Below are 23,350 nucleotides of genomic sequence, written 5' to 3' on the forward strand. Positions count from 1 at the left end.
CCCCCCCCGCCAATCCCTTTGTAGCAAACACCAGCGCACTATTTTGAGTCAAATTTCAAAAAGCTAAATGGATATACGGTCTTTTTCCAAGGCAAAATATAAACAAAGTAATTCAGAAGCTGCCAGCAGCAGCACCCCTGCAGCCACGGCGAGCCCTGCCCCTGGGCATAACACCGGACCACCTGAGGCTATTGTATGTTGCTTTATCTTGGCAAACAAGGGCTTGAGGGCATGATGAGGGTCAGAGTTCATCAAATCGTGGACACTTTTTAGAGCCGAGATGAGATCCAAATTACGAAAAACTTTTCCTTCATTGCCCATCAGCACCGCCACTTGTGAACGGTCTTTCGCAGCAATGAGGCGCATCCGAAAACTGGCTGAGAGCAACAATATGCGCCAGGAGAGACGGTCAACTCTGAGTCGGCTTCACATTGAAAGTGATCTCACAGACAAACTTAAAGCAGAAAAGATCATCGATTCCAAGACGAAACGTCGCATATTGCTGCATTCCCGGCCGCGTCCTAAAAGTCTGTGCCGACCAACTGGCCCCGGTATTCACTGACATCTTCAACCTGTCCTTGGAACAGGCTGTCATCCCCACCTGTCTGAAGAAGTCCACCATCATCCCTGTACCCAAAAAATCTACGCCCGCTTGCCTCAACGACTACCGCCCTGTAGCCCTCACCTCCATAGCCATGAAGTGCTTTGAGAAGCTACATCTGTTCCTCCCTCCCCATCAACCTGGACCCTCTGCAATTTGCATATCGCCCCAACAGGTCCACGGAGGACGCCATAGCCCATGTGCTGCACACAGCAGCATCACACCTGGACAAGAGGCAGGGGAACTATGTGAGAATGCTGTTCATCGACTACAGCTCAGCATTCAATACCATAGTCCCCTCCAAACTCATAGCCAAGCTCAGGGACCTGGGCTTGAACTATGACCTCTGCCAGTGGGTCTTGGATTTCCTGACGGGCAGACCCCAGGTGGTAAGAGCCGGCAACTGCACCTCCTCATCCATCACGCTCAACATAGGCGCCCCCCAGGGCTGTGTTCTGAGCCCCCTCCTCTACTCCCTGTACACACATGACTGCGTAGCACAGCGGAACAACACCATCATCAAATTTGCTGATGACACAGTAGTGGTGGGCCTGATCTCTGCCAACGACGAAAGGGCCTACCTGGAAGAGGTAGAGAACCTGTCACAGTGGTGTCAGGAGAACTGCCTCTCCCTGAACGTCAGCAAAACAAAAGAGATGATTGTGGACTTCAGGAGGTCGGGGGTCAAGGACTACAGCCCCCTCAGCATCGACGGGGCACCGGTTGAGAGAGTGAACAGTTTCAAGTACCTCGGAGCCCACATATCCGAGGACTTGACATGGACCACACACATTGACAGTGTTGTGAAGAAGGCACGACAACGCCTCTACTTCCTCAGGCGCCTAAGGAAGTTCCAAGTCAGTCAGAAGATCCTTAGGAACTTCTACTCATGTACAATAGAGAGCATCCTGACCGGCAACATCACCTCCTGGTTTGGGAATAGCACTGCACAAGACCGTAGCAGACTACAAAGAGTGACACGTTCAGCCGAACGCACAATTGGAGGGGGGCTTCCCACCCTCCAGAACATTTACAACAAGCGGTGCAAGGGGAAGGCTAAGAGAATTATTAAGGACTCGAGCCACCCGAACAACTGCCTCTTTGAACTGTTGCGGTCAGGCAAGCGATACCGGAGTCTTAAGGCGAGCACAGAAAGACTCAGAAGAAGCTTCTATCCCCAGGCCATCAGGCTGCTAAACGAACAATAATCACTATGCAACAACCATCAAATGCACACAGCACACACACCCACACGCACACACTCACTCACTCAAACAACACACTGCAGCACCCACTCTCCACACTTTAGATCACACAAACACACTTACACTTTATATTTATTGATAAAGGATTTGCACTACAACTCGTACACCTACTGTGAATTGTACCTAAATTGCACCTCGTCCCATTTCTCCATTTCTGCCTTGCACTATATAGTATTGTATATTAGTACACTGCACAGTATTGTATATTGTATGGTAACTACGTCTATTCTGCATCGAACATTGTACATATGTCTAAACTGAACACTGTGACCTCATTTTTTTTACTTCTAATTTTACTATGTTATTTTATTTCATACTTATCTTGTCTTGCACAGTCTCTGGAGCGCAACAGTAAGAAGCATTTTGTATAAAAGTATTCTGTACTTCTGTATGACAACTATTAAAGAAACTTGAAAAAAGAAACTAAGGTAAGACAATGGTTAATCATATTTGATGCCTTAATTTGAACACTTAATTTGCACTATATATTAAATTAGTGGGGCTCACTGTACTAGCCTAGTGTGTGTGTGTATTGTATGAATTTAGAACCATGGACAGCACCGTTTGCAGGTGCACGCAAAAAAAGGAAAAATTGTGCGACTCCCAACTATTAGCCGCCCCTAATGTTCGGCTCAACCCGCCGCCTATGACGGTTAACCGTCTGTGTGGTGTGATAGTAAAGGGTTAACCTTCCGTATTGTCGCGGCGAAAGGGTTAACCATTTGGTAGTGCGGTCGTGAAAAGGGTCAACAGTGGAGATATCCGTACGTCTGAACCAGACTGAATGGGTTTCCCCCAAAATGACTACACATGTGTCTTTTGAGATGTCCCTTCTGAACAAACCTCTTGTGACACACCGAGCAGCTGTAGGGCTTCTCCCCGGTGTGACTCCTCATGTGCCGCTCGTAACCCGAGACCTTGGTGAACGTCTTGCCACAAACAGTACATGTCCTGTGAGACTGCAGGTGAAGTTTCAAGCTCTCTGCGGGCTCTAAATGTTTCCCGCACAAACCACAGTCACTAGGATGGACTTTAAAATGATACGTTAAAGACCACTTGTTGGGACAAAGCTTTCCACACACTTTACATCTCCAAGTTTCAGATAGAACTTGGTTTGACGACGTCAGCTCGTGGGACGATCCCACGGAACTCTTGAACGTGTTGCTGTTAGACAAACTCTGTCCTTTGTTTTTCTGTGTCTTCTTTGACTTCAGTGTGTTTGAACCCGACTGAGATTCCTCAGCCCCCTCCCATCCATCACTGTCATCGGTCTCGGATCCAAAACAGTCTGAAGAGAGGAGTTGAGTTGAGGTGCTGGCTAGAGGCTCAGTCTGGGTTTGGTTAAACCAGGAGGACTGAGGTTTCTCTTCATCATGTTCACTCTTCACAGGGACAGGAGTGGATAAGAACGTTATGATATCAGCCTCCTCCAGACCTTGGAGCTGCTCTCCCTCCTCACTGCTCCAGAGTTCCTCCTGTTCCTCTTTAATCTGTAGGGGCTCTGCCTCCTTCTGGATCCCACTGAGTGTCCTCCTCTCCTGCTGCTCAGGGGGAACCTCCTCTTCACGGGCGGGGAGATGTGGGGGGTCTAGAGAGAGGAGTAAAATAATATGAATAGTTAACATAAAGATGCAGCAGATAACCTTTCGCCATTTCTCCAGCAGAGAGCAAAATAATACAGTAAACATTAAGGCTGTCACTTTTTGTTTATCATTTGAGATTGGCAAATGTAAAATGTTCGAACTGTAACAATTCAATTCAACAATTCAAAAAGGCGCTTTGCTCCCTAAAACTGTGCACTGCTGAGAATAGCAGAGGTAGGAACTGGAAATTGTATGGGCACAAAAGTCATTACAAGGGCTATATCCATAATTATGAATAAAAGGACATCTTATCAATCATGATGTTCTTTTGACAGAATTGGATGTGTTCCATAGACTGTAACAGGCACACATAGCTGCAACCTTTTTGTGATAGGCCACTCCCATTACCACGCCCCCTTTTCACGTTTGCAGCCGCCTAGGGCCAATCCTGTGGTGGTGCAGAAATATGTGTGGACCAATCGACAGAGTGAGCTATAGAGCTGCTGGTTGCACCTAAACATAAGTGCATTCATAATTGTGAACTCTCTCTCTCTCTGTTTTACGGCAAAACAAAATGTTCAATATTAGCCCGTTGTTGGGCAAACTAAAATGAACCCATGGATTTTTTGTCTTTCTTAGTAAATTAATACAGTATATCTGAGGAAAATATTGATATTCCCATTATCATTATGCCTTTTCAATTAGTTAGCTAAATCGTTAGTCCTCACGACTTTAATCACTTGAACACCAAGCATAATTTGTTTACTCCACTTCCCATGTCCACAGATTCACAAGTTCCATTTGAAGGCAGCATTAGTCCCATGCGAATCAGCATCCTTGTAATTTGGGGTCCTAATTTGTTGGTAGTAGTATACAGGAAGGTTTTCAACACATTTTCTGTGCACCTCAGCATGGCGATTGATAGGTGGTAAACATGTTTACATTATATAATTAAAAGTGCCCTTCAAAGCACTAAGAAACATGCTTGTCTGGTCCCATTTTTATGTATTATTATTGGGCATGTAATATATAGACAATGTAATATAAAGACAAGGTACAGAGTATTAAATCTATATGTTCATATTCATATGGATCATTTGCACAACTCACAATTATTTGACTTGCCAAAGTCTCACTGTTTTGTTAGATATCGCCAAATTAGTGTCAAAATAAGACTTTCTTCCCAGATCTTCCTGCGAACAACACAGTTGAGGAACAAAGGTACATTTTATGCAATCATAGCATTTAGCTCCTTAATAGCCAGATATCTCAATCTTCTCTCCTGGAAGGAACTAGCAGCTCCTAGGTCACAGTTTTTAAATGTGCATAATAAGTATCATGCTTAAGAATCTTTTGTTGTCAGAACATCAAATTAAACTGTATCGTCAGAGAACAATCTTATGGGCAGCCTACATATTAGTCTACAGGCTGCTTAAAAAGAGATGAATAAATACAAAATTCAATAAAGTAGGCAAAAACGTTCAACAGTGAAATATGGTTGTACAATTAATCAAACACACAGTCAATGGCTGAAGCTCCATTTACATTTGCTGGAGTTCCTTTAATGTTAATTTGTTAATTTGATTACATCTGTTACCATCTTGTATTGTACAATAATTGTTGCCAAAAATGCTAAGAAAGCACACAGAAAAATATACTATAAAACTTTAAACCACAACCACGTCCGGCCTTCTATCTGAATACAGATAGAGATTAGATTTTGTTGATTGAACAGATACAGATGGTAAAAACACACAGGCAGATGGTAAAAATTGTAAAATGGTGCATTTATATAGCACCCGCTTTACGCTTTACAATTTAGTTCCTCACATTCACCCATTCACTCTCACATTCACACACCGACAGTGGAGGCAACCATGCAAGGTGCCAACCTGATAAACAGTAGGGATGGGCAACATAGAACTCAACACAGATAGACACTCAGAACTATTGTTTTTACTTAATAGCGAACAGGTGATAATCAAACAAGCAAGCTAGCTGGCTGCTGTCATTGCAAACAGCTAACGCTAGTGGACCAGGCAAACATTATTTCCAGGAACAAAGGCATTCATTCATAAGTTACATTGTTGATGCTTGAAATGTAAAATGTTTAAAAAAATAAAGTAGAATGCCAAGTTCTATGCTGAAATTCATTGTTTCATAGCTTATACATTACTTTACATTCAGACAGGTTAGCTAACTAGCTAGCTCCTCTATGCCATCCACAGGTTAGCTAACTAGCTAGCTCCTCTATGCCATCCAGACAGGTTAGCTAACTAGCTAGCTCCTCTATGCCATCCAGACAGGTTAGCTAACTAGCTAGCTCCTCTATGCCATCCACAGGTTAGCTAACTAGCTAGCTCCTCTATGGCATTCAGACAGGTTAGCTAACTAGCTAGCTCCTCTATGCCACCCACAGGTTAGCTAACTAGCTAGCTCCTCTATGCCATCCAGACAGATGTTACGATGGTCAACAGGGGATGTTTGAGAACACAAATAGCAAAGACCAAAGACTGTAGCGCGATAACAAGGCATTCAAATTCAACTCATTGATTTAGCCAAACACGCATTTTACAGGCATTTGGAGTTAATTTTGGACCCCGTTTACAGCATTCAATAAATAAATATTGAAGACCTTCCCAAAGAAAATATATTTTCAACAGTGGTAAATATATCTGTATTGTGAAACTCTCACTACTACAGGTGCCAACAGTGGTAGATATACTTCATGCATTGCTTTTATTTTGCACAATTCCCAATTCCCAAAAGTGGGGCCTCAGTCCCTGGAGTGGGCGGGACCTGTGCTGGGGGCTGGACATTTTAACACATAAATCACAATCCTTTTGATATATATTTAATGCCAGAAATCTATTATAATATTTTCTTAATTTAATTTGTTATTATTCATAGAAATAAAATAAATAAACCTTTAAAAAAAAATTCAGGGAGGTTTTAATGTAAATTCACTGCTCATTTTGTGCCCGTCTATAATTGTGCCAACTTTATGCTAATTTTTTATGCCTATGTCTATTTTGTGTCTACATCTCTCACTACTACAGGTGCTAACAGTGGTAAAGATATCTGTAATGTGAAACTCTCTCACTACTACAGGTGCTAACAGTGGTAAAGATATCTGTAATGTGAAACTCTCTCACTACTACAGGTGCTAACAGTGGTAAAGATATCTGTAATGTGAAACTCTCTCACTACTACAGGTGCTAACAGTGGTAAAGATATCTGTAATGTGAAACTCTCTCACTACTACAGGTGCTAACAGTGGTAAAGATATCTGTAATGTGAAACTCTCTCACTACTACAGGTGCTAACAGTGGTAAAGATATCTGTAATGTGAAACTCTCTCACTACTACAGGTGCTAACAGTGGTAAAGATATCTGTATTGTGAAACTCTCACTACTGGATCCATCAACAGTTGAGATAACTGAACGCGAGCGAAGGCGTCTCGTACCAGAGGGAGGTCTGGTATGTCTGAGACAGCTTTCCATCCGTGTGACTTCTCATATGAGCATTCAGGCTTTTTTTAAGACCAAATCTTTTGTTACACAGTGTGCAACTAAAAGGCTTCTCCCCAGTATGGGTTATCATATGTGAATTAAGGCTTTGTTTGTGACCAAATATTTTGTGACACAGTGTGCAACTGTACGGCTTTTCCCCAGTATGACTGATCATATGTGAATCCAGATGGTATTTGTGGCCAAATCTTTTGTGACACTGTGTGCAACTGTAGGGCTTTTCTCCAGTGTGGCTTCTCATGTGCCGTCCCAGGTTTCCACGAGTACATTTCTTGCCACAAACAGTACATGTCCTGTGAGATTGAAGGTGAAGTTTCAAGCTCTCTGTGGGTTCTAAATGTTTCCCGCACAAACCACAGTCACTAGGATGGACTTTAAGATGGTGCACTAAAGAATTCTTACTTGGAAAACATTTCCCACACACTTTACAAGTTTCAGATAGAACTTGGTTTGATGATGTCAGCTCGTGGGATGAAACCACAGAACTCCTGAACTTGCTACTGATAGACAAACTCTGTCCTTCGTTTTCTTCTGTCTTCTTTGACTTCAGTGTGTTTGAACCTGACTGACATTCCTCAGTCTCCTCCCATCCATCACTGTCATCAGTCTCAGATCCAGAACTGTCTGAAGAGATGAGCTGGACATCTCTAGTTGGTTCTAAATCACCAGATGGATCCAAGTTACTGGCTGGTTCTGATACTACACAGTCCTCTCCATCAGGTTCTGTTTTCATCTGTTCAGTTGAGGTGCTGGCTAGAGGCTCAGTCTGGGTTTGGTTAAACCAGGAGGACTGAGGTTTCTCTTCATCATGTTCACTCTTCACAGGGACAGGAGTGGATAAGAACGTTATGATATCAGCCTCCTCCAGACCTTGAAGCTGCTCTCCCTCCTCACTGCTCCAGAGTTCCTCCTGTTCCTCTTTAATCTGTAGGGGCTCTGCCTCCTTCTGGATCCCACTGAGTCTCCTCCTCTCCTGCTGCTCAGGGGGAACCTCCTCTTCACGGGCGGGGAGATGTGGGGGGTCTAGAGAGAGGAGTAAAATAATATGAATAGTTAACATAAAGATGCAGTAGATAACTTTCCACCATTAAGTGAGACTCTCTGAGCAGCTGAGAGTATAAGCATCCTAAAAGTGTCTACAACAATAAACGTGTCAGTGCTTGGCTACATAGGGAGCCCATTTATTACTGGGAGCACATGTCAGCATATCACACGGTCAATCACACCTCAGAGGTGGATCAACTGTTGGCAGGTCAGAATATAACAGAGACTTGAAGTTCTCCAAACTATGCAATGTAATTATGGATAGCTGAAATAGCAAATACATACACTTGGTTTTCTGGTAACGGCCACACAAACACCAGCAACATTTAGTCACCATGAATGCTAAGTGTTAGGTAACAGCTAATTTAACGTGTTAGCTAACGCCAGCTACGTGTTAGGTAACAGCTCATGTAACGTTAGGTAACAGCTCATGTAACGTGTTAGCTAACGCCAGCTACGTGTTAGGTAACAGCTCATGTAACGTGTTAGCTAACAGCTCATGTAACGGGTTAGCTAACGCCAGCTACGTGTTAGCTAACAGCTCATGTAACGTGTTAGCTAACGCCAGCTACGTGTTAGCTAACAGCTCATGTAACGTGTTAGCTAACGGCAGGTATGTGTTGGGTAACAGCTCATGTAACATGTTAGGTAACGCCAGCTACGTGTTAGGTAACAGCTCATGTAACGTGTTAGGTAACAGCTCATGTAATGTGTTAGCTAACACCAGCTGCGTGTTAGCTAACAGCAGATACATGTTAGGTAACAGCTCATGTAACGTGTTAGCTAACGCCAGCTACGTGTTAGGTAACAGCTCATGTAACGTGTTAGGTAACAGCTCATGTAACATGTTAGCTAACGCCAGCTACGTGTTAGGTAACAGCTCATGTAACGTGTTAGCTAACTCCAGCTACGTGTTAGGTAACAGCTCATGTAACGTGTTAGGTAACAGCTCATGTAACATGTTAGCTAACGCCAGCTACGTGTTAGGTAACAGCTCATGTAACATGTTAGCTAACGCCAGCTACGTGTTAGGTAACAGCTCATGTAACATGTTAGCTAACGGCAGCTACGTGTTAGCTAACACCAGCTATGTGTTAGCTAATGCCAGCTACGTGATAGGTAACAGCTCATGTAACATGTTAGCTAACACCAGCTACGTGTTAGCTAACAGCTCATGTAACATGTTAGCTAACGCCAGCTACGTGTTAGGTAACAGCTCATGTAACATGTTAGCTAACGCCAGCTACATGTTAGCTAACACCAGCTATGTGTTAGCTAACGCCAGCTACGTGTTAGGTAACAGCTCATGTAACGTGTTAGCTAATGCCAGCTACGTGTTAGGTAACAGCTCATGTAACGTGTTAGCTAATGCCAGCTACGTGTTAGCTAACGCCAGCTACGTGTTAGCTAACACATGAGCTGTTAGCTAACGCCAGCTACGTGTTAGATACCACCAGCTACGTGTTAGGTAACAGCTCATGTAACGTGTTAGCTAACGCCAGCTACGTGTTAGGTAACAGCTCATGTAACGTGTTAGCTAACGGCAGCTACGTGTTAGGTAAATAGCTTGTCTAACGTGTTAGCTAACGCCAGCTACGTGTTAGCTAATGCCAGCTACGTGTTAGCTAACGCCAGCTATGTGTTAGCTAACACCAGCTACGTGTTAGGTAACAGCTCATGTAACGTGTTAGCTAACGCCAGCTACGTGTTAGGTAACAGCTCATGTAACGTGTTAGCTAACGCCAGCTACGTGTTAGCTAACAGCTCATGTAACGAGTTAGCTAACGCCAGCTACGTGTTAGGTAACACCAGCTACGTGTTAGCTAACAGCCCATGTAACGTGTTAGCTAACGCCAGCTACGTGTTAGCTAACGCCAGCTACGTGTTAGGTAACAGCTCATGTAACGTGTTAGCTAACGGCAGCTACGTGTTAGCTAATGCCAGCCAAGTGTTAGCTAACGCCAGCTACGTGTTAGCTAACACCAACTACGTGTTAGGTAACAGCTCATGTAACGTGTTAGGTAACGCCAGCTACGTGTTAGGTAACGCCAGCTACGTGTTAGGTAACGCCAGCTATGTGTTAGCTAACGCCAGCTACGTGTTAGGTAACAGCTCATGTAACGTGTTGGCTAACGCCAGCTACGTGTTAGGTAACGCCAGCTACGTGTTAGGTAACAGCTCATGTAACGTGTTAGCTAACGCCAGCTACGTGTTAGGTAACAGCTCATGTAACGTGTTAGGTAACGCCAGCTACGTGTTAGGTAACAGCTCATGTAACGTGTTAGCTAACGCCAGCTACGTGTTAGGTAACGCCAGCTACGTGTTAGCTAACAGCTCATGTAACGTGTTAGCTAATGCCAGCTACGTGTTAGGTAACAGCTCATGTAACGTGTTAGCTAACGCCAGCTACGTGTTAGCTAACGCCAGCTACGTGTTAGCTAACAGCTCATGTAACGTGTTAGCTAACGCCAGCTACGTGTTAGGTAACAGCTCATGTAACGTGTTAGCTAACGCCAGCTACGTGTTAGGTAACAGCTCATGTAACGTGTTAGCTAACGCCAGCTATGTGTTAGGTAACAGCTCATGTAACGTGTTAGCTAACGCCAGCTACGTGTTAGGTAACAGCTCATGTAACGTGTTAGCTAACGCCAGCTACGTGTTAGGTAACAGCTCATGTAACGTGTTAGCTAACGCCAGCTATGTGTTAGGTAACAGCTCATGTAACGCCAGCTAACTAGTTAAAGCCTCTCACTCACCTAGAGCCCTTTCTCTCATTAAAACTGAATCATTGTATATCTTTTCCTTCATGTAGTAACATGATGTTTGATCCGTCTTTTCCTTCATGTAGCTTGTGTTGGCTGTTGGAGACTGACGTCTGGGATCTCTTGCTGATCGAGTAGTGAACATGCCAGATGGTTGGCTGTGCCGTGGTTTCATGACCACAACTGGAGGAGACGCGTTGCGTTTGGAGATCTCCCATGTTGGCGACACTCCACGTACTCCAGACGCAGTGTGCCTGCTCGCTCCAGGGAACAACACCACCTCATCACCTGTGTCAAATTATAAACACACAGGCTAATTCTTTAGGCTACGGTAGTAGTATCATAATTATGAAACTAGACAACCTACAGAATCCATGGGCACCAGGCATGTCATTCTAGCTGGTCGGGAAAGTGACTAAATAATGCGCCAAAGTTAGGCAAGATTTTGGCAAGGGAAGAAATAGCAGGGCCATTTTCAATGGGGTTCCCCGACCTCATGATCGCATGGATACCCAAGAGTCTCCCCTTTGCAGACACTGTTTCTGTTAATCCCCATGCGGTTTCATGGAAAAACCATGCAGTTTTGTTGTGCATGTAATACAATGTATTTGTTTGTCTATTTGAAAGAATATTGCCTATTTCCGCATAATGTGGTCCCTGAACAGGAATTGCATAAACAGGTCTGACTGGACAGCAGAGACTCTTGTGGATCCATCATGTGTGATGATGTTAATCACCATTGTAGTCATTTCAATGTAGTGAGACAATTCTTGACCTCATTCTATAAAATTACCTATTGTGACATCAAGGATAATCATAGCCTCATTTACAACCACTAACTAGAGATCTGGGCCATGCAGAGGTTATACTATATATATATATTATGGGATGCCGGTATGTTGAAAATAAGGGGGGTGCTCACCATCCATTCGTCGAAAAATTCAATTCTTGCAGAAATCTCCAGATGTCAAATGCTTACTAGGGGTGCACGATATTGATTTTTTTTTACCCCGATACCGATAACTTTATGCTCCTCAAGCCGATAACCGATACCGATAACCGATATTTATTGTATTATACACATTTTTTTTATGTATATTCCTGTCGTTTTGACCTAACCAGACAACAGAAACAAAAGCCAAGACAACAGTTTTGACTGATAAAGTGACCATATTTATTTTTCCAAATGAAAATTCACAATCCGTCAACAACTTATAATACATCCAACCTAACAAGTCACCTGCAACATCACCACCGCTACGATGGTGTTAAAAGCCTACGACGACGGCGCGAGTACGCTTGTACCTATTGACGAGGCGTTTGCTAAATTAAAGAAGTTTGACAGAAATGACCCAAGGGCTCAAGCCGCTAGCTTTTAAGCAGTGCTTGGTGGTGCAAATTAACCTGGCTACTACGGAGCAATAAGTGACTGCGTATTCAACCAAGGGTTGCATCACAGTCATGAAAGGGGCTAAATTTGCAGCAGCTTTAGCTCCTCGTGCGTCGTCGACTCGTCGTAGGCTTTTAACACAATAACACACCATCGTAGCGGTGGTGATGTTGCAGGTGACTTGTTAGGTTGGATATATTATAAGTTGTTGCCCTTTTCCCTCCTCGTGGAACTTCTGCATTACATTTGTTACAAATAGCAAGCGAACTTTTTTCCTCCGAAACTAGAAACTATTCCAACACTATCGACGCCATCTTTGTTGTTTACGTCCGCGCTGCTTCAGAAACTTACGTGACTACGTCACAGCCAAGAAAGGGAGCGCTGGATTTGTGCAAAACGCCCGCTTCCTAAACCACACGCTATCAGTCGTACCACAGTACTGGCAAAACGGGAGGAACCTATAGTAAAAACAAACGCCCTTCATCCCAATTCACCCACACCGCATTTTTTTTTACCAAATAATATATTATATTATTGGAGCTATTAATAACGTTATCGGGTTTATCGGGATGACGTCATAATTGCTGATATCGGCTCGATAATTATCGGCCCGATACTTATCGTGCATCCCTAATAATGCTTACTGAAAATGTTTGTACCTTTCTGAGGTGGGTATCGTTTGAATTTTATCGAGTCTGGTCAGCTCATCAAATCCAGTTCTTATCAAATCTCTGTTCCGATTCTAATATTTCTGGTGGGGGAGAACACTATTCTACATGACATTCTTGGCGGATTTAGACTAGTCAGTAAACTGTGAACCATGACATGAAGGTATCTTTTTCTCTTAACCTGCTGTATAACTTAGCCTTTTTTACCATCCATTTCTGATGAATTACGACAGGAATATATCAAGGGAGGCTTATTAAATGAATTAATGTAGCCGTGGATGACAATGCATTTGCTTAGCAATTACCTAAGGAAGGAGACAATTGTTGCAAGTCGTTCACCTTAAATCACCGCTCAGTGACATCCATCTTATCTGTGTTCATCTTCCCCTTCATAGCTAAAGTGAACATGTTCTTCAACAGGGGGTGTCGGGGGATAAACTGGATGTGGTAGCGTCATAATTGAGCATGGCAATGCCTATCATTAGGCATATATATATATTGTGCCAAGCCTCTATACACTCAGAATCTTCATTTGAATAAGCGAGACATGTTTATTGTATATTAATGAGAAATAATCAGAAAATACCTTAAAGATTTGAAAAGATAGATCTGAACACCAACTAGCTCCTTTAAACAAACCTTTATTTTCTGTAGTGATGTTTCAAGGAACAAGAAAGAGGCCTAAAATATTGACCGTGTTGAGCTGCATCGGAAATTATTCTTTAGGGTCCCAACTTTCCAACCTGTATGTGCCACCTGCTGTATGCCACATGCCACCTACTGTATGCCACATGCCACCTACTGTATGCCACATGCCACCTACTGTATGCCACATGCCACCTACTGTATGCCACCTACTGTATGCCACATGCCACCTACTGTATGCCACATGCCACCTACTGTATGCCACATGCCACCTACTGTATGCCACCTACTGTATGCCACATGCCACCTACTGTATGCCACATGCCACCTACTGTATGCCACCTACTGTATGCCACATGCCACCTACTGTATGCCACATGCCACCTACTGTATGCCACCTACTGTATGCCACATGCCACCTACTGTATGCCACCTACTGTATGCCACATGCCACCTACTGTATGCCACATGCCACCTACTGTATGCCACCTACTGTATGCCACATGCCACCTACTGTATGCCACATGCCGCCTACTGAACCTGTATATGGCACCTACTGCCAACTTTGACCTTGCCCCATGGAGCTACAGTGTGAAAGTCTTAGAGGTCCCATGTTGTGCTAAACTAACGTGTCCAGTGCGTGTGCACATGGGGCTCTGATGGGCCTCTGACTAAATAACACTCGTAATATGTCACATTTTGCACCCAGCTCATATTCAGAAACTGTGCCTTTAAACCAGTTGTTTGGATGCGTCTGTATGTGATGTCATATGAAAAAGTGAATAGCAGCGCAGTCCTTGGCTCTTGTGTGCTCTTGGGGGGGAAACATGCGTTTACACAGAAAATGGCAGCTCGCTCGTAAACTTTATATCTTCTACTTATAGTTGAACACATTCTGACAACATTTGTATTAATAGGTTGGATAAAATATTGATGTTGAAATCACCAGCATCACCAACAAAGACCAGCACAATGCATGCTGGTTATACCAGCAAAGACATGTTTGGGCTGCCTAAATATTAAAGGCAACCAACTTGTGTCTAGCCACGCCCAACTTGCGTCTAGCCACGCCCCCGCGGCAGCTCCGCTCTGCCGCGGAGCTCTGTCGCGGCAGCATTATGTAGCAGTAATCCCCCATTTTTTAACATCCAGAACTAGCTCAATTGGTAGCGCTGCCTTGCTGTGGATTCTGCGGTCCGTTGGTGATTCCCTTCATTTTTTTTTTCATTTTTTTTTTAAGGTGCATTCTTTCGCCGGTTAAGTTTAGGCATGTTAACTTTAAGCATTGTTTCGGAGTTGGTTAAGGTTAAGGTTAGGCATTGTTTCGGAGTTGGTTAAGGTTAAGGTTAGGCATTGTTTCGGAGTTGGTTAAGGTTAGAAGGGTTAAGTTTAGGCGCTGTTAAGGAGCTGGTTAAGGTTAGAGTTTGTCTTAGAGAATGGCAATAGACAGCCTATTTTTCCGCGCTGCAGCTCTCTCGCGCTGCCGCGGTCACATGGGCGTAGTGGCCAATCAGAGAAACGCTAAACACAAGTTGGTTGCCTAAAATATTCACGCGTTTGGGCTATGTGTGACCGATCGTATGCGACTCCTTCTGCGTTGTGTTAAATGTCGATGCCCAGAGGGAGTTTAGAACCCGGGTCTCCCACGCCGTGGGCGACAACATAGACCGCTGCACAGAGAGGTGAATTCACACCTGGGTACCGTATCTATTAACCCGGTTATAGGGAAGTGAGTTTAACTCGCGGCCCGCTTACTGCCACAGTCACTTCTCAACACACGCGTTTATCGTGACTGTGGCTATTACTCACAGACCTCGGTTACATATGTTTTGGTGCTGGTACATGTGTTTTGGTGCTGGTACATGTGTTTTGGTACTGGTACGTGTGTTTTGGTACTGGTACGTGTATTTTGGTACTGGTACATGTGTTTTGGTACTGGTGTTTTGGTACTGGTACCTGTGTTTTGGTACTGGTACGTGTTTTGGTACTGGTACATGTGTTTTGGTACTGGTACATGTGTTTTGGTACTGGTACCTGTGTTTTGGTACTGGTACATGTGTTTTGGTACTGGTACATGTGTTTTGGTACTGGTACATGTGTTTTGGTACTGGTGTTTTGGTACTGGTACCTGTGTTTTGGTACTGGTACCTGTGTTTTGGTACTGGTACATGTGTTTTGGTACTGGTACATGTGTTTTGGTACTGGTACCTGTGTTTTGGTACTGGTACATGTGTTTTGGTGCTGGTACATGTGTTTTGGTACTGGTACATGTGTTTTGGTACTGGTACATGTGTTTTGGTGCTGGTACATGTGTTTTGGTACTGGTACATGTGTTTTGGTACTGGTACATGTGTTTTGGTGCTGGTACATGTGTTTTGGTACTGGTACATGTGTTTTGGTACTGGTACATGTGTTTTGGTGCTGGTACATGTGTTTTGGTACTGGTACATGTGTTTTGGTACTGGTACATGTGTTTTGGTATGGGTGGACGGTATAAACGGTATACGGTATAAACGGTATGAATTTGCTCTACGGTATGGATTTTGACTATACCGTGTAACCAGTAGAGCAGCTCTAAAATAGCAATGACATCATGTAACCACAGCGCGACTATTTCACTCGCATTTGCCCCTAAAAATAGATAGAATTAGTCATAGATAATAGATATGTGCAAACTGGAAAAAGTTATTTAGGAGGCTTCGCGCAGTGGGCGTGTCAACACGCAATTGTCATTTCATAATAAACACATATCACCGCGGCGCACAGCAAGTTTCAATTTCAGTTCCTGGCATTTTTAACCAGTGGAGAAAGGTAAGAGATTTCCCTATCGTTTTTCTTATATGAATTATTCTACGTTAATAAAACATACCTGGTGATCAACTACAGTTTGCTGTGAACATTATGATATGTGTGTAGTGTTCTGATAACGACGGCTGGGCAGCGGGGCTGGATGCTGGATTTTGCGAGAAGCATATGCAGCTGCAGAGCCGCAGAATCCACCATAACCCACCCATCTGTACCGGCACAGTGCAGTACTCCAATTCAGCCATTGGCAATTCAGCCGTTGGGTGGGGGGCGCTGTTGACCGGACCTGAAAGCGCCCCTACTCTGCGGCTCTGCAGTTGCATACTATTGGGATTCGTTGGGAGCAGCACAGAGTCTCGACTCAGGACTTATTTTATTTGGAATATAATGACTGTATACGCAAAAGTAGCCTAGTTTTAAGTTAAAATATTATAAATCTACATGCCTTGAGGATGTCATTATTTATATAGCCTGCCTATGAGACAAAAAAAAAATTCTAACGGAAACACTGATACCGTGATATATACCGTTACCGTCTATGCAGGGAGCGAAATTAACTTTTTGACTCACCGGCCAGTGGCGGGTAGATGGGAAGAATCTACCCGCCAAGCATATTTCTTACCCGCCAACTTTTTTTTGATAAAATTTTTTTTTATTATTATTTTATATATATATATTTTTTTAATAAAATATATATATTATATAATCATACTTGTGGTTGTGTTATCTGCGAGACATCGCCACCTCGCTGTCTGCAAACAGCTCCACTGTCTGTGTGTATACTCGAGTGGCCTCCAGCTCCAGCAAGGATTCTCCGGGGGTGCAGCTGGACCCTAAACGCTACATTCAGCATGCAAAAGAATTCTCCGGCGCTGCACCTGGACCCTAGTCAGCAGCCCTCACTCATGCGATGTAAACCAGGGACTCGAATACGCATGTTGTTGTTGTTATGTTGTAGGACATTGATACCAAGAGCTATCTGTAGCTACTGATGGATGGCGTTGGGACAACGCCTCAGTGAACTATTTAGTTTACTGCGACATTTCGTAGTGACTAGTTACCTAGCCAACGGAGGTATTATGCACTGGACTATTGCTGGAGGATTTGTTGATGTCGGGAGCTATCCGTAGCTAGCCGGCTGGATAACGTTACACAATGCCTCGTGTATTAAACTAAGTGAATAGTTGACTGGGTCATTTTGTAACGGTAGCTAACGTTATCTCACGAAGGTCCCACACTGACTAGACTAACGTCACGGTGAGGCAATAGCCTCTGTTTACATGCAGGCATACAGGGGTAGGAGCAGCAGTGCTAAGTGCTAACTAACGTCACGGTGACTCGGAGGCAATAGCCTGTTTACATGCAGCATACAGAAACAGGTGGGGAGGGGGTAGCAGCAGCAGTGCGCGGTGCGCGCTTCATGTCTGCTGAGACAGCGAGTGAGAACTCCGCTAAAGAATTTGATCATGATTTTCGGTTTTCACATGACTATTTGATTGAGCGCCACACGGCGCTCAGACGTCTCAGTGGGAGGCGCCAAACGTAAAAACTAGGGATGCCCCGATCACGTTTTTTGCCACCGATACCGATCACCGATCGTCGTGAGCCATATCGGCCGATACCGATCCGATACCGATCGTTTTTGATTAAAAAGAAATTAAAATTTATTTTATATAAAAAGATTTTTTTTTTTTTTTTTATAAAATATATATATTATATAATTAGACTTGTACTTGTATTATCTGCGAGACATCGCCACCACGCAACAAGCTCCACTGTCTGTGTGTACTCTAGTAGCCTCCAGCTACGGCCAGGATTCTCCGGAGCTGCACCTGGACCTATACTCGAGTAGCCTCGAGCAGAGCTACGGCCAGGATTCTCCGGCGCTGCACCTGGACCCTATTGGCATAACGTTACTTAACTGTGCTCAGCAAGCCCTCAGCTCGAATACGCATCGAATCAGTGTTATAAGACATTGATATCAGGAGCTATCTGTAGCTACTGCTAGCCGGATATATAACGTTAATACAACGCCTCAGTGAATTATTTAGTTCAATGGGACATTTCGTTTTGAACGGTGAACTAACTTGCGCTAACGTGAGCTAACAGGTAGCATACACGTCTCTACTAGACTTTGTAGAGCGTTTGTTGATGTCAGGAGCTATCGGTAGCTGGCCGACTAGATGTTATAAGACATTGATAAGACATTGATATAAGACATTGATATCAGGAGCTATCTGTAGCTACTGCTAGCCGGCTAGATGACGTTAAGACAACTATTTAGTTCAATCGGACATTTCGTTTTGAACGGTGAACTAACGTCAGCTAACGCAAGCTAACGGAGATATCAACATGGACCACTAGACTTCTGGGGCATTTGTTGATATCCGGAGCTATCAGTAGCTAGCCGGCTAAATACCGTTAGACAATGCCTACTAAAAGTGAATAGTTGACTGGGTAATTTTGTTTAAACAGTAACGATAGCTAGGTAGCTAATGTTAGCTCAGGTCGAATGCACTATCTAGACTCAGCAGAGGAGGTCCGCCTCCTCTGTGTTTACAAACTCTACACGGGTACGGGCGGGGCTAGGGAGGAGGAGCAGTTTGCAGGTCCTGTGCGTCTGAGACAAGCGAGTGAGATATCCACTTGATCAGTTTCCGCGATCGGCGAATATGACTAATTATCGGAATTCCCCGATCGCATATTTATACTAATTATCGGCCGATAACGATCGGTGGCCGATCGATCGGGGCATCCCTAGTAAAAACTGAGCGCAAATGGCGGGTGGCGCTCTCTAATTTCGGTCCCTGCGTCTATGCTTCAAATTATACCGTGATATACATTTTAGACCATACCGTCCACCAGTGGTACATGTGTTTTGGTACTGGTATGCTGGTGACTATGCTGATCCATCTAAACAAGCATCACACCAGCACTAAGCAGCAAAAGCCCTGAACGTCAGCAAAACGAAATAGATGATTGTGGACTTTAGGAGGTCGGGGGCCAGGGACTACAGCCCCCTAAACATCGACGGGCCGGACGGGGCACCGGTGAACAGTTTTAAGTACCTCGGAGTCCACATATCCAAGGACTTGACATGGACCACACACATTGACAGTGTAATCAAGAAGGCACCACAACGCCTCTACTTCCTTAGGCGCCTAAGGAAGTTCAAAGTGAGTCCGAAGATCCTTATGAACTTCTACTCATGCACAATAGAGATCATCCTGACTGGCAATATCCCCTCCTGGTTTGGGAATAGCACTGCACAAGACCGCAGCAGACTCACTGCAGTGCAGAGAGTGGCCCGTTCAGCCGAACGCACAATTGGAGGTGGGCTTCCCACTCTCCAGGACGCGTCTATTCTTATCCTAACGCAGGTTTGCTTCCGTGTTCGCGTTTTGCTAATCTGATTGGCCACTGCCGTTTCTGGTGCGATCTGATTGGCCACTGACATTTCTCGTCATGTCACATGAGCGCCCAATCGCGTGATGCGCCCATTTCCGCCTCGACCAGCAGCAAACTACCTAACGCCTAGTTTATCACTGGTTAAGCTTAGGCGACTCTTTCGAAGTTGGTTATGGTTAGAGTTTGGAATCAGGGCTGGCGTTCTATCGCCCTGCTCTAAGACCAACTCTAACCTTAACCAACTTCGAAAGAGTGCCTAAGCTTAACCGGCAAAAGAACTTGCCGTCTAGCGGAGATTGCGTTCATCACCAACCCCGGAGCTGGATTCAAACAGGCGAATCCAGCTCACAGCTCCCGGCGTTGTCACCAGCTTGGCTGGCCGTTCACACTAATACAATTGGCAGTATTAAGAGGGTGGGAGAAGCTGGCGGGGTGGGTCCGGGTCGTTGTAAACAGCGATTCCTACAGTTCGGTCGGGGCGCCTGCTAAGCGCGGATGGGACCTGAGTGGGATAGTGTGATCCTTCCACACGCTACGCCCTCTCAGGGAGGATCCGCGCTGCCAGGTGAAAAGAAGCGGTTGATTGGCTGGACGTGTGTCGGAGGAAGCACGTGATAGCCTCCACTCTCCCAGACCGACTGTGGGGGGTGAGTGCGCAGCGACCAGGAAGGGGATTGGGAATTGGCATAACGACTAACATTGGGATGGGAGAAAATCGTAGGAAAATGGAGGGGGGGAAAAAATAATAAAAAAAAAAAATGCCATCACACGATTGGCGCGACCAGAAACGTCAGTGGCCAATCAGAGCGCAAAACGTGAACGCGGAAGCAAACATGCGTTAGGATAAGAATAGACGCCTCCAGGACATTTACAACAAGCGTTGCAGGGCCAAGGCTAAGAGAATAGTCAAAGACTCTAGCCACCCAAACAACTGCCTCTTTGAACTGCTGCGGTCAGGCAAGCGCTACCGGAGTCTCATGGCCAGTACAGAGAGACTCAGAAGGAGCTTCTATCCCCAGGCCATCAGGATGCTCAATGACTCTATGTAACAACCCATCATCTTCTACACTCATAGCGCACACATCCACACTCACTTTTAAACAAACACTCACTTTAGACACTTTAACACCACATTATATTCATCTATTATTAAAGAGATTTGCACTACATTCATACCTCATTTGCAATTGCACCTCACCTCAAAGTTTTGTACCTCACTGTTTGCTCATTTTTACTACTTTAGATTGTACTGCATATCGTTTAAAAAATTGTATATTGTATATTCCTCTTTACTTAAATTGTTACACTGTATGAACTGAAGCACACTCTCAGGGGCTCATACAGAACCAAGCATTTCACCGTAAAGTACGTGTATTTTATTGTGATATTTAATAAACAAACTTGAACCTGGGTGCATGGGAGGTCCCCTTGGCTACCAGACTAAACGGGTTGATTGCGTTGATATCCAGGGGGACAGAGATCAAAGGGCTTTAGTCATTCATTTTCACAACAACAGTTCTAACATTTTGGGCAATTTTACATGAACACTCTCAAAAAACACCTATGTGAGACTGCAATTCGAAACTGGCCCCTACAAATGTCCTAACCTAGTTGTACAGTAAATGACCAAGTAAGGCTTTGTCAATATTCCAATGTACAGTGTAAAATGTGTGTGTGTCCCCTACCCAACCCCCCCCCCCCCCCCCACCTCCAATGTACAGCCCTCACCCAACCCACCCAACCCCACCCCACCAACCTCCTCCAATGTACAGTTTCTACGCCAAATGTATATACACTCCTTTTCTGGACACTTTTGTATCACAAACAGTACTGTATTTGCAAATCTGATATGTCATAAATGTATAGATGTAGCAGTACTGTCTATCTGTATGTCATGTATGTCATATATGTTATGATGAATTGAAAATGGGGGACCCTGATGTAAACAAGACGAAAGTCTTTCTCTGGTCTGCATCCCCTTAACAATTGTATGTACTGTACTGTACCCATTCTGCAATCTGTTAATAAACTTTTCAATCAATCAATCAATCAAAACACATCTGTTAAAAATGCAATGAGATTGGGGGAAAACAGGATTTTTCGTTGTGCTGAATAATAACATAGCTGTTCATCTCGATCGGCTTTGATTCTTTGTCACTGGTGTATGTGATGCTAGCTGAACTCTGTTGTACTACTGGTTATGTTTATGAATGAATGAATGAATGAATGAATGAAAACTTTATTTAACAGATTGCAGAATGGGTACAATACAGTACGGCTCAATACATACAATTGTTAAGGGGATGCAGACCTGAGAAAGACGTTTGTCTTGTTTCCATCAGGGTCCCCCATTTTCAATTCATATAGACATTTATGACATACACAACATACATGACATTTATGGCATAGGGACATATAGGTATTTAGTACTGATACATTTGTGACATAGGCGGTATTCAAATATACAGTACTGTTACCCCTAGATCCTGACAGAGTATATACATATGATGGGGAGGGGACTGTACATTAGGAGGGGGTGGGTGGGTGGGAGGGAAATATACATACGGCGGGGAGGGAATATATACATGCGGTGGGGAGGAGACTGTCTATTAGGAGGTGGTGGGGGTTTTGGGCATTTACGGTGGCCAGTTTCGAATTGCAGCCTCCCGTAGGTGCTCTTTAAGGGCGGTTTTGAATGTGGGCAGGGATTCACATTCCTTTACAGCTTTGGGTAGGGCGTTCCACATTGTTGTGGCATAATTGCGAAACGTGTTTAGTCCCTTTAGTCCCTTATCTAGTCAATATTATCAATACAATCAGATTGCCGCCTTTAGCTAATACAACCAATAGTGAAATCAAATGCCAATTTCCAGCAGTGGCCAATAGCGTTTTCCCATTTTAAACCGTTAGAATGGAGGTGGTTTCGTTGTTGTTGTGACCGACCTGTCTGGTTCTTCTGGACCTGCGCCTCCAGCAGCTGCCGCTGGCGACAGATCTCTCCTTCGTAATCTTCTATGGTTCTTTCAAAAAACCCAAAGATCTCTTCGGCGGCTGCAGTCAGTCTCTCGTTGACTAGCGACCTCAGTTGTATTATTACAGACATGTTTAATTTGCCCAAGGGGATCAATAAAAGTATCTATCTATCGATCTAAAGGATCACAAACAGCTGCCATTAGCGTCCTGTTCCGCGCACGAGTGTGACGTCACGGAGCCAGCCGGACGTGGCCAGCAGGGAGGCGTTGTTTTTTTCTAACGGAGTTGTGTTTCCGCGGTCGGTTTGCGCGATCTGATTGGCCCGCAGTTGCACTTCCGCGTTCGGTTGCGCGATTTGGTTAAGGTTAGGGACCCTAGGGTTAGGGTTAGTTGGTTAAGGTTAGTTAGGGTAACAGCCTGCTGGCTCGATTGTTTGCGATTGGTGCTGAGATAAACGTCAGTGGCCAATCAGATCTCGCAAACCGACCGCGGAAACACAACTCCGTTAGCATACGAATAGACGCAGCAGGGAGTCGCATGTCGTCTGATTGATTGATTGATTGATTGATTGATTGATTGATTGATTGAAAACGTTATTTAACAGATTGCAGAATGGGTACAATACAGTACGGCTCAATACACACAATTGTTAAGGGGATGCAGACCAGAGAAAGA

General features: G+C 44.3%; 1 long non-coding RNA gene across 1 annotated transcript; it reads right to left on the reverse strand.

Annotated features, from left to right (window-relative positions):
- Positions 1-5,814: 5,814 nt before the first annotated feature.
- On the reverse strand, positions 5,815-22,872 carry LOC311240803. Its single transcript, XR_014620497.1, has 3 exons — positions 22,646-22,872; positions 10,781-11,074; positions 5,815-8,003 (listed from the first exon to the last, which is right to left on the reverse strand). It is a non-coding gene; the product is annotated as an uncharacterized lncRNA (long non-coding RNA).
- Positions 22,873-23,350: the final 478 nt, after the last annotated feature.

The sequence above is a fragment of the Notolepis coatsorum genome, assembly GCF_963971535.1.
Source record: "Notolepis coatsorum genome assembly, chromosome: 1".
Taxonomy (NCBI): domain Eukaryota; kingdom Metazoa; phylum Chordata; class Actinopteri; order Aulopiformes; family Paralepididae; genus Notolepis; species Notolepis coatsorum.